The following is a 13112-nucleotide window of genomic DNA, read 5'->3' as shown; positions in this document are numbered from 1 at the left end:
ACAGCCACGTGTGAACCCATATTCAAATTGTTGAGAAAAGATCAAACGGTCAGGTGGAATGATGATTGCCGAGTGGCATTTGAAAAATAAAAGAATATTGCAGGAGCCTCCGATTTTAATGCCTCCCGTGGAGGGATGACCATTCCATACTTGACGGCCCTCGAGGGATCTATGAGGTGTGTACTGGGGCAGCGTGACGAGTCTTGTCGAAAAGAGCATGCAATTTACCTTAGCAAAAAGTTTACCGATTGTGAAACAAAATATTCGCTGCTCGAGAAAACTTGGTGTACTTTGGCATAGGCTGCTCGCCGACTGAGACAGTATATGCTGGTTCATACCACTTTGTGGATTTCCAAGATGGATCTGATCAAGTATACAATTGAGAAGCCAGTATTGACCGGACGGGTTACGAGAGAGCAAATGACTTTGACTGATTTTGATGTACAGTATACCTCTCAGAAAGTAATCAAGGGGAGTGTATTGTCTGATTACCTCGCCCAATAACCCGTTGAGGATTATCAACCGATGAAGTTTGAATTCCCTGATGAGGACATCGAGGTTCTCAAATCGAAAGATTGTGAGGAACCAATCCCGGAGGAGGGGCCCAACCCTGAATCCGAACGGATTCTGATGTTTGATGGGGTCGTTAACGTGAATGGAAGCAGGGTTGGTGTTGCTTTGGTTACGCCAAAGGGGATCCCACGATCCTTTTGTTTCCTGGATAACATTTGAATGCACCAACAATGGTGGCTGGGTATGGAGCTTGTAGCCTGGGTATCGCTTTTCGGTGCGTACGTCTACTGGGGCAATGCTGTTCTCACTCATGTATGGGATAGAAGTGGTATTACCTATTGAGGTTCAGATCCCATCGTGGAGAGTCCTGATGGACGTAAAATTGGAAGAGGCTGAATGGGTAAAGACTTGGTATGAAAAGTTGAGCCTGATTGAGGAAAAGAGGCTGGCAACCATTCGTCATGGGGCAGTTGTACCAGCAGCAGATGAAACGTGCTTTTGACCGAAAAGTAAGACCTCGGGTATATCACGTGGGAGATATGGTGTTGAAAAGGATCCTTCCTCCTCAGAACGATCGTCGGGGCAAGTGGACACACAGTTATGGATGTCCATTCGTGGTCAAGAAGGTTTTTTCTGGTAGAGCCTTGTTGTTGACGACCATGGATGGTGAGGATTCTCCATCCCCTGTGAATGCGGACGCAGTTAAAAAAAATACTTCGTATAAAGAGACCCGCTGGACGAAAAGAATAAAATAGTCCAGGCAAAAATGGGCATCCCGGCGAACCGAAAAAAAATGATGAAAAAGGTTCGGGAAAAAATTAGGGATAAAAAAGAAAAAAAACTGTACACCCGGCAAGTCGAAAACCTGAAAAAGGCGACTTGGGCAAAAAAGGGTATCCCGGTGGACTGAAAACCCGAAAGGGCGGTCCAGGCAAAAGAGGGGTTGAAACGAACAACTGCGTCCAGCATGATCGTTTATGCTTTGGGTAAGACACGTGGATAATCCCTGGCAGTGATCGGTCGACAGAGTCTTGTTCAGAAGGCAGAAAGTGTGGAGAGTCTTGAGGACATATGGGGTGTAACCGAGTTGGAACTCGATGAAATCACGGGTTCACATTGCCATTAGGATAGATTTTTCCTTTTGTGCACAATTACCTCTTTTCAGGAATTGCTTCCTGTGTATTGCTCAGTCATGAGCCACCTTTTTCAATCAATAAATGCATATTCAGTCAAATAATTTTGTTTTTGTTTTCATTACCGCTTTGATTGCAAAAACATCCGTTTATTTTGATAAAGAATCTTTGCATTTTGAGAACATGGAGATCCCTTCCAATGCATGCTTATAGGATTGAGAACCTGAAATCTTATTCGGAAGGTTGAGTGACCCCGGTGTTGAAATCCTGGCACATCTGGGGCACGTTTTTATCTAACGATCTCTGTTGCAGGTGCTGTTAGATATTTTCACTCACTTGCAGGTTGTGATATGGAGCCTTTTGAAAAAAGATCCCCGTGGAGTCCAATCAGGGACGAGGAATGGAGGAATGGTGAAAAGACAGCGAGAGACGTGCGACGATCCTGGAGGATTAATCAAGAAGACTCTTCAAAGTCTGAGGACCGGAAAGTTTGTATGAATCCAGGGAGTTCGATCTCCGTGGAGTACGGAGAAGGCGTGAATACAAGGTGATGAATCAGAAAAGTCCAGACGAGCCTGGGAGCTCTCAAAAGTGGAAAGCTGACACTGGATTTAGATGTTGAATACCAGGGTTCGACGAGTCGACGGGTGTTCTGTGCCAGACTTTCCTTGTTTCCCCAAGCAGAGTCGGGATTCTTACCTCCCCAGCAGATTCAAGGTTTGTGTCTTCCCTAGCAGGGTCGGGATGGTTATCTCCCCAGCAGATTTGAGATCGGTGTTTCCTCAGCAGCCAGGCCTGAAGGTTGCTATTTCCCCAGCGGAGGTGTCTATTGGTAGTTGTTTCCCCAAGCAGAGTCGGGATTGTTATATCCCCAGCAAGTCGAAGATTACCGTTTTCCCCGCAGAGTGCGTTGGTGGTTTCTTCCCCAGCGAGGTCCCCGAGCGGATCGGGTTCAGAGGAGGTTATCCATGGTGAGGGTGGTCCTTTCCCCAGCCGCAGTGCTATTCCCCAGCAGGGTGGAGATTGAAGTATCAAGCTCCTCAGCAGAGTGCCTCGGGCTCCCCAGTAGAGTCCCCTGAAGGGGGATACTTTTCATGCATTCATCATTTAGATAAGCATAGCATATTGCATAGCTAATTGCGTAGCATTTCCATGGTTTTGGAGCATTACGCTGAAAAAAAACTCATGCATAAGCATTGCAAGCATAAGCTAGTCTCAAGTCGTGGTTACCGTTTGAGAATCGGTTTATTTGGTTGGAAGATTAGCCTCAGCATTGCAAGCATCAGTTACTCTAGCCGTGGTTACCGTTTGAGATTTGGTTTCGCCGGATGGTGAAGATAATACTCCGAGGAGTTTAGTATCATGATGTGACGCGATCAGCGCGACTCAAGCCGTGATTACCGTTTGAGAATTGGTTTGGGAGGTTGGAAGATGTTACTCTAAGGAGTTTAGCATCGTGATTTTGGATCAACAACATTCCCCAGTTAGTCCCCGGCAAGCGTCTGCTTTGTTTTGACATATGTAGATGTCATTCCTGCGGTACCGGTAAGTGTCGTGTCGATCCCCGTGATGTCCTTTCTTTGGTGTCAGTAAACATCATTGTTCGATGTCAGTAAACGTCGAGTTCCTTCCCAGTCATCAGTAAATGTCTGGCCGAGTATCTTTTCTTTGGTGTCAGTAAACATCATTGGTCGATGTCAGTAAACATCGAGTTTCTTCCCAGTCATCAGTAAATGTCTGGTCGAGCATCCTTTCTTTGGTGTCAGTAAACATCATTGTTCGATGTCAGTAAACGTCGAGTTCCTTCCCAGTCATCAGTAAATGTCTGGTCGAGTATCTTTTCTTTGGTGTCAGTAAACATCATTGGTCGATGTCAGTAAACATCGAGTTTCTTCCCAGTCATCAGTAAATGTCTGGTCGAGCATCCTTTCTTTGGTGTCAGTAAACATCATTGTTCGATGTCAGTAAACGTCGAGTTCCTTCCCAGTCATCAGTAAATGTCTGGTCGAGCATCCTTTCTTTGGTGTCTGTAAACATCATCTTTCGATGTCAGTAAACGTCGAGTTCCTTCCCAGTCATCGGTAAATGTCTGGTCATGTATCCTTTCTTTGATAAATGTCAATTCTTCAGTAGAGTCGTTAGTAAATGTCTGGTCTTGTTCCAATTGTAAACATCTTTTTCTTCCCCAGTAGTGCGATATTGGAGGAAAATTTTTGTCAAGCGGAGATGGAAGTGTGAAGATGTTACTCTAAGGAGCTTAACATCGTGACGTTGGGTCGACGGTACTCCCCAGTAGTGCGATGTTGGAGGAAGAATTTCTGTCGGGCGGAGATGGAAATGAAAATCAGAAAGTTTTGGGGTGCAAGAAAAGCAAAAAAAAGATATAATAGTAATCCCCAGCGGAGCGCAAATTGCTCGTCTGTTCTTGGTATTCAATCACTCTTCACCCTGATCATCTGAAAGTCGAGGCTATTCATATCGACAGGTTCACAGTGGATTGAATAGGGGCAGCTGTAACACCTCAAAATTTGCCCTCCTCTTCTTGGGACTAGCTTAGCATATTGCATTTCATTTTTTTAGGACATTAGGCATTTGCATATTGCATATCATGTGAGAAAAAACAAGTCATCCTCTAAGGTCTTGTCAGAAGATAGAGAGGTTAAGAGATTCAAGCTTGAGGGTCTCATAAATTGATCACTAATCATCTGAGGTTTGTGCTTCAATTAGGGTTTCTTGGTCCTTCAAGGAGTTTGAGCATTATCTTATTGGCAAGGGTACATCATCATCATCATGGTTATGTCATCCTCAAGGGGCTCATTGTTCAGGCTCAGATTCTTTGGGATTAGGGTTTTGACCTCTGGTCAACCCTAATCAGTTGCATTCTACCAGTCAGGGTTCCTCAAGGAGATGGGGTTTATTTGCTTGGATGAGGATCATATGATTATTATGTGGAGCTTACAAGAGCTAGGGGTTCATTTTGGAGCCAATTCCTCAAGTGGTTAAGGCTCAGGCTGATCAGGGCATTTCTAAGTCATCTGTCAACCAGAAAGTCAACAGAAAGTCAACTGAGGGCTAGGAGGTGGAGGAATGAGTTCCAACATCTCATTCATGTTCAAAAGAGGCTTATTCATCATGTCAAATGCATATCTTGAAGAATTTGAGGTCAGATCAAAAGTTTCCAAAAATGGAAAGTGACCTGTAATTGAAAGTTTCCAAAAATGGAAAGTTTTTGGTTCAAATTCAACTTGATCTTGCATCATCAGAAAAGCTTCAAATGAAATTTCGTCCAACATGAAAGTTGAAGATCTCTCTCTCCCATTTCCAAAAAGTCGAAGATCATGAATTTATGATGAATGGTTGAGGAGATATGATCAAATCATTGCCAAGTGTGCTTGAAACTTCAAAAGGGCATATCTTTTGACTCATAACTCCAAATTGAGTGGTTCTTTTTGCGAAATTCTTCTCATGACATGAACTTTCCAAATCATTCATCACATTGCATGAAAATTCATCACATGATCATATGCATATTCATGCTTATTTTGGAGGGAAAATGGCAAATTTGAAATTGGTGCATCATGGGAACTTTTTACCATTGCCATTGTGTTTAAAAAATGATTTTAAATGAATTAGATCATGCTTTGGTTACTGTTCACGTTCATTTACTCCATGCACCATGCAATTTTCATTTTTTGGCCAAACACCTTATTTTTGCTAATTCCTAATTAACTTTGATTAATTTTGATTAGAAGGTGATTAGGACATGATATATATACATAATTGTAACAGAATTTGAGATTTTTCTAGATCTAGATCTCAAAATTCTTTTTCCCTCCATTTTTTCTCCAAATCAAAGCTTCAATTTCTTCCACATAGTGCATTGATTTTCTTCCATATTCTTGTTCACTGACCTTCATTTAGTGTAGATCAAGCGTTGGTTTGGAAGATTCGAGCAGAATTTGTGCATAATCCAAGGAAGAACATGAAGATGGAAATTGTTATTTAATCAAGATCTAGTTCATCTCAAGTCTTAATTTCAACTTCAGGCTTCATAACAAGGTTGCTAGAGCTGATCTACATGCTTACCAAGCCTTGAATACACCACTGCCATTGTTGGATCTTCAAGAGGTCAAAATTTCGAACCTCTTAATTCATGATGTTATGTGCATATTATTGTAGATCTTTCCGCGCTGAAAATTCTGATCTAAATTTCATAAAAAACGGATGAATATTGAGAGAGTTATGAGAGATTAAAGTTTGGTGTTCATAAGTGTTCTTGATCGATTCTTGAAATATATGATGAATTAGAGAAAAATATTAGTGGATTCGTGATCTACACGTCAAGACGAGTCCAACCATATATAATTTCGCTAATTCTGAAAAAAAAATCGTGTACTGTTCACCACCGTCTTCATGAAGAAGACGGTGGTTTCCGCCGCTAGCGTCCGCTAGTGGCCGTCGCTGGTCCATCGCTAGTTTTTGACTAGGGCTTTGAATGAAACGACGTAGTTTTGGTCAGCGGAGTTCCCCTCGCTTCGATTCCGGCTGGGAGCATTTTCCATTTTATTCAATTCTTTTCATTATTTCATGTTCTTTTTCAATTTTTATTTCGTTTTTTCCATGATCTTCAAAAAATCATAACTAATTGTAAAATCATCCAATTAATTCCAGGTTTTTTTCTACTTGATCCTTGAAATATCTAGAATTTTATGGTTTTAATTTTATGATTTTTCCATTTCTGGATTTTGAATTATGGCTGATTATGTGGACATGTATGCTTTTGTGACATTGCCTTGTTCTTTCCATTGTGAAATGCTTGATATTGATCCAATTGCCATGAAATTTTGCATGATTGTTCCTAACATGTTGATGGATGTTTGAGGCTTAATTGTGCATTTTTCTCATTTGCCATTTCTGTTTTATGCACATGTTTGTATGGTGTGATAATTTGTGTCACACTATTGGATGTCCTATTTGATCATTTTCATTTCCATATCAATTGATCTCTTCTGTTTACAATTTTTGGTATGCTAATTGTGTTTGATGTGGTGAATGCTCATGAAAATTTCCAGAATTGTTTGAGCCATTTCTGATTTAATGTGCATTTTCTCTCCTTGAATGTCCAATTGATGATCATGTTGTGTGCATTGCCTTCTCTTGGTTGAATGATGACATTGCTTGATGATTTTGATTTGGTACTTTTTAGGACATGCTCATGATTGATTAAGGATGATTCATGTTGATTTTTAGCTTCTGTTTTGAATTTCTTCTTCACTTTTGACCCTAGGCTTTGCCCTAGGGATTTGTACTCACCTTTGAGTTGTGAATTTCAGGTTCAAGTATGCATCTCCATGACTGATGTTGCTTCTTCATTTGAGCTTGGCCATTTGTTATTGTTTGCTAACATTTGTTTGTTTTGTAGGCTTTGATGATAATTCATTTGAGTGTTTGCCTTATGGCTTACTCATTGTGTATATTGGACTTGTCTATCTGTTGAGATCTATTGACTGTTGTCTGTTTGTCTGAATGTAAATATTGACTGGTTTAGCTTTTCTTACAGGTACTTTAGTCGCTTTAACTCATTATTTGAGTTGCTTTGCTTGGCTTGTGGTAGGCATACCACTTAGGTAACTTCCTTAACTTCATGTAGTCTGGAAGACCTGTCATGTTATTTTGGCAGGCACCTGTCTGAAGCCCTCCTTAAGAGGCAATGTTTGTGGTTGTTTATCTTTGTGCCTTGTACATTTAAAGACCTCCTAAGTGAAGAGGCATTGGCAGATAAAAGGGATGTGCAATCCATCCCCTGCTACTCAGTTGTGTCATTCATCTTGCTCACACCCTGTGTTGATGCACTTTGAATAAAAACCCAAAATCTTGTTGTGTCAAGTCATGTGGAATAGAGTCCCACATTCTGGACTCCCACACCTTCATTGATTCAAAGCTCTCCTAGGCCAGGGATAAGAGCTATGAGGCATAACCCTCATTACCTTTTCATCTGCTTCATCCTGACTCTCAACGGTAGGGTTAAGAGCAAACAACACCCTTTTCCAGTTGGCTTGTTTGTCGAGGTTGATATGACCCCTTGACTAAAGCCCAACCTTGTATGAGCCACTTGTTTGCATATAGCGTGTGATACCTGTTCACCTGTGTTGCTTACTTGCTGTGTGGTTGACTTGCTACTTGTGCGAGTTAGGTTTTGATTCAGATACCTCAACCTAGGACTATTGTGGATTGCATGACAACTATTAGGCTCGAGTCAGTCTCCCTTTTAGTTTGTTATTCCCCGGTCTCTGGTTAGGAGAAAGTTTCTCCCCTGTTAAGGGGAACTACGTCGCCCTGATCCTCATACCAGATGAGGTACGTAGGCAGGAGATCGTGCGAGATCTCTCCGGGCGCCCTTTTCTCTTTTTGTGTGTGTTTTTGTGTGACAGCTATTGGGTCCGAGTTCCCGACTCCCTTTTAGTCTGTTTGTTTCTTTTGACGTCTCAACGTCTCTTTTGTGTTTGATAACTGTTAGGTTCGAGTTCCCGACTCCCTATTAGTTTGTTATCCCTTCTCCCTTGTTAAGGGGAACTACGTCGCCCTGATCCTCATACCAGATGAGGTACGTAGGCAGGAGATCGTGCGAGATCTCTCCGGGCGCCCTTTTTCTTTTTTGCGTGTGTTTTGCTTGACAGCTATTAGGTCCGAGTTCCCGACTCCCTTTTAGTCTGTTTGTTTCTTTTGACGTCTCAGCGTCTGCTTGGTGTTTGTGTGACAGCTATTAAGCTCGAGTTCCAGACTCCTTATTAGCTTGTCAGTCCGCCCTTTTTTCTTTTGTGTGTGTGTTTTACTTGACAGCTATTAGGTCCGAGTTCCAGACTCCCTTTTAGTCTGTGTGTTCAACTTCTTTGTTTCTTCCGACGTCTCAGCGTCTTCTTGGTGTTTGCTTGACAGTTATTAGGCTCGAGTGCCAGACTCCCTATTAACTTGTCTGTTTGATAACCTTTTCGCGTGTGTCAGGAGATGGATGTAAGACCAGCGATTGGCATTCCGTATCCTATCGGTGTTTGTTTGTGTGGAGTCTGACGTAAGTCCAGCGATTGGCAGTCGGTTTCCTTGTTTGTGTTCGTTGTTTGGAGTCGGACGTAAGACCAGCCATTGGCAGTCTGTTTCCATTTGCGAGTTTCTTTTGACGTCTCAGCGTCTTTGTGTTGTGTTTTGTTTCGGCGTGCGTTAGTCGAACTACGGTAGCTCTGATTCTCATTCCAGATGAGATACGTAGGCATAGGATGCGATATCCTAGCGAGCCCATTCCCATTTCCCCGAACTACGTCGACTCTGATGTTTGTTTCTGACAAACTACGTAGGCCCAGGATGCGACATCCTGCCGAGTCCGCTTTCTCCATCTTCCTTCACCTGTTTTATTATTCCAGTGTGTGTGCATTCTTTTTGAGCAGTTATTCAGCAACCTTATTCTATTCTTCTGAGCGTGGATCCCGTCGAGTACGACGGACGTGAGGGGTGCTAATACCTTCCCCTTGCGTAACCGACTCCCGATCCTTGCAATCTCCGGTCGTAAGACCATTTCCTTTCCAGGTTTACTTCGAGCGTTTCCTTTTTCCCCTTTGAGATAAATAACGCACGGTGGCGGCTATGTTTGTTTGTTTTTCCCGCCGGTTATTTTTCGCGGATGCGACACATACGTATCTCATCTGAATATGAGAATCAGAGTCTTCATAGCTCGGCTACCTATGGGTTAAAGAGGAGTGTGCTCGCTAAGACATCGCGTCTTATGCCTACGTATCTCATCTGGAATGAGAATCAGAGCAAACCGTAGTTCGGCTAACTACGGGTTAAGGGTTGTGTTTTTTAGATGAACGACGTTACTATGCAATCTACCGGATGCTCGACCTTAATTGACATGCAAACGAGAGACTATACGAAGCCTAGCAATCCTATGGGGAGACGATCACACCATACAAAACAAACATGCATAAAGTAAAATGCCACCAAGGGGGCTCAAACCTACATGGGTAGGGCTTTAGTCAAGAGGGGTCATATCAACCTCGACAAACAAGCCATGTAATAGGTAATCAAATGGGCTCTTAACCACTGACATTGAACGTCAGGGTGAGCAGATCAAAAGGGTAATGAGGATAAGACCTCATAGCTCTTAACCCTGGACAGGGTGAGCTCATGACAAAAAGTGGGGATTCAGAAAGGTGGAACCCTCTCCACTGACTGACCGGACAAAAGATCTTGGGCTTTTGCTCTGGAGCATCGACACGTAGTGTGAGCTTAAAGAACGACACACTGAATAACGGGGGATTGACTACTAATCCCTTTTATCCGTCAATTGCCTCTTTATGGAGGTCTTTGAGCACAAAAGTAAACAAACAAAAGAAAACATTGCCTCCTATTGAGGTCTTCCAGCTAGGAAAGCGGTAAAATGCGAGAAAGATAAAGGATCAAGAGATCTACCATACAGATAAAGATCCGGAGTAACAGCAACTAAAGTAATAAGAAACCCAGAGATCTCTCAAGCTGGCACCATCAAAGAAAGCAAGTCAATACAGGTAATCGGAATAAACCTCCAAATGGTATCCCACAAATAAAGTGGAATGCCAAGCAAGCTATCGTTTCAGGAGTCATGTGAGCCCTCACAAAAACTCAACAAACAGGTTAGAGAAACAATATGGGGTGCAATCAAGAGTTGCCCCAAATCAAAATGTAACCACATGAATCATGCCATTAAAATTCACAAAAAGAGCTCACAAAAAGCAACCAAGTGTAGGAGGTCTAAACCTCTTGTCAAACACATGCATCAAAAGGGTATCAAAAATTCCAGGTTGAAAGTATAAAGTAGTGGAAATAGGGCAAACCTGATCGGAGAGATCGAATGAAATTGAATTGCCCGGTTGGGTTTGCAAAGCAATCTGAGGGTTTATATGAGATGGAATTGACTTTTTGCAGATGAGTTCCTTTCAGTCTCTGGAGGTTGCTCTGAACTCTGTTAGCTTTTCTCTCACTATCTTTTTCCCCCGGGTTTTTTTGGGAGATGGAAGTCTAGAATTTATAACCTGATTTTTGTGACTTTGTGGGCTCAAAAGAGAGAGGTCCAAGTCCAAGATTTTTCTGTTATATTTTATTTATTTATTTAATTTTTTTTCGTTTTTCGTTTTTTTTTTCGTTTTTTTTTTCAAAACGCGTGGGCTTTGCCTAGCGAGCATGATAGTTCAAGAAATTCCTCTGAGCGTAGGTGATTCTTGTGGCTTTTCTTGGGACTCGCTAGACGACCCATTCTGCTCGCCTAGCGAACATGACAGCTCATGAACAAACTTTTGCTCCTTCAAGATTAACGTTTTGACTGATGAATAGACCCCATTTGAACATGTTGGAAGCATCTCAAGCCATTCCCTTGTGTTGACTGATCACCCAGATAGGACCCACAAAGTGTCTTGGATGATATTCAAGCTTCTTGGATCTAATTCCGATTGACATGATGAAATGCAATATGAAATGTTAAATGACCTAAAAATGAATGCATGAATGAGGGGGGGCAAATTTTGAGGTATTACAGCTGCCCCTATTCAATCAAATGGAGACCCGAAAAGAAGATAGCAGCGGCTTTCGCACTTTCGGGGTATCAAGGGATTGAATACAATAAAAGCCCGAAAATTTGCACTGAAGTGAAGTGAAGTAACAATGCCTGTCAGAATCGGCAAAGAGGTGGTCTTGAAAGAAGAATCCGTCTGGTACGGTGAAAGTCAGTTTGAATACCGAAAAAGAATGTTAACCTGGATACCAAAATAAATGGTAACACAGAAATAACCATGGCCTGAATGCCGCTCATCAGTCTGAATACTGGAAATGACTTCGATCTGAACATCGGAAGATATGAGATTATTAATATTGGTCTGAACACCGAGAGGCTGGCCTGAATGCCACAAGTTGCGTCGACCTGAACGTTGGAAACTTCTTCGATCTGAACATCGGAAAACTGGCCTGAATGCCACTTCGATATGAATATCGGAAAATTGGCCTGAATGCCACTTCGATCTGAATATCGGAAAATTGGCCTGAATGCCACAAGTTGCATCGACCTGAATGTCGGAAACTTCTCCGATCTGAACATCGGAAAACTGGCCTGAATGCCACTTCGATCTGAATATCGGAAAATTAACCTGAATGCCACTTCGATCTGAATATCGGAAAATTGGCATGAATGCCACAAGTTGCATCGACCTGAACGTCGGAAACTTCTTCGATCTGAACATCGGAAAACTGGCCTGAACGCCACTTCGGTCTGAATACCGGAAACTGGCTTGAATGCCACTTCGGTCTGAATACCGGAAACTGGCCTGAATGCCACAAGTTGCATCGACCTGAATGTCGGAAACTTCTTCGATCTGAACATCGGAAAATTGGCCTGAATGCCACTTCGGTCTGAATACCGGAAAAACTTCATGCCTGTCAGCATCGGCAGAAATAGGGAAAGATAATAGAGGCGGCGCATGGGCCAATGAAACTTGTTGGGGATAATAAAGGTAAGTCATGAACAATCTTCAGTCTGAGTACTAGAAACAACTTCTGGCTTATCACTTGGGATACCGAGAATGTTTTATGCTTTACATGCGTATGTTTGAATTTTTCAATGGCGTAATGCTCCATGAAAATGGAAATGCTACGCGATTTGGGAGGATGCAATGCAATATGATTCTACATGCAGGGATGCGAAATGCTGGGTAGAATGCCAAGCCGAGGCAAGGGAATCTGCTAGGGAAATGATCACCATCTTCTGGACCCTGACAAGGCTGTTGGAGATGCACAACGCAAAGAACTCTGTGGGGAAATGACCCGCCACACGGTGTTCTAGCAATGACGAAATACTGAGACTCTGACTGGGGAGAGAACGGCACTGAAAACCTGCTGTTGGGGAATCGACGGTGGCTCTGGCAACCATAATCTGCGAGAGATACGACTTAGCAGGGGAAGCTAACACCGATACGGTACCGAGATTCTGCTTCAAGGAAAGAGACCATGGATTTGGCATTGGGATTATCGATCTGGCATCGAACTCTAAGGAGCAGCCGCTTCTGCTGGGAAGATACAGTCCGGCACTGTCAACTCCGCTGGGGATATACAGTCTGGCACTGTCAACTCTACTGGGGAGTGTATAATCTGAAACCATCGCTTGGGGGAGGTACAGTAGTGAGAGCCTGCTGGGGATCGAAGAATCCAATGCTCTGATTAGCTCTGCAGGGATAAGATACCAACTTTGACTGTTGGGGGAAAACATTCGCAATCATCGGCTGGGAACCTTGAGGAAATGCCCCGAGTGTACCTGTTCTGAATAAACGATCCAAAGCACTTAACATTTACAGCAATTTTAAATGTTTATTAAGCATGTACCTGTAAAGCTCTTATGTTTCATGATGTAATGTTTATCAAAAATTCGGACGTCATTTTTGCAAACAAAACAGT

This window comes from Lathyrus oleraceus, chromosome 1 (genome assembly GCF_024323335.1).
Source record: "Lathyrus oleraceus cultivar Zhongwan6 chromosome 1, CAAS_Psat_ZW6_1.0, whole genome shotgun sequence".
Taxonomy (NCBI): Eukaryota; Viridiplantae; Streptophyta; class Magnoliopsida; order Fabales; family Fabaceae; genus Lathyrus; species Lathyrus oleraceus.
Note: the sequence above shows the minus strand (reverse complement) of the source record.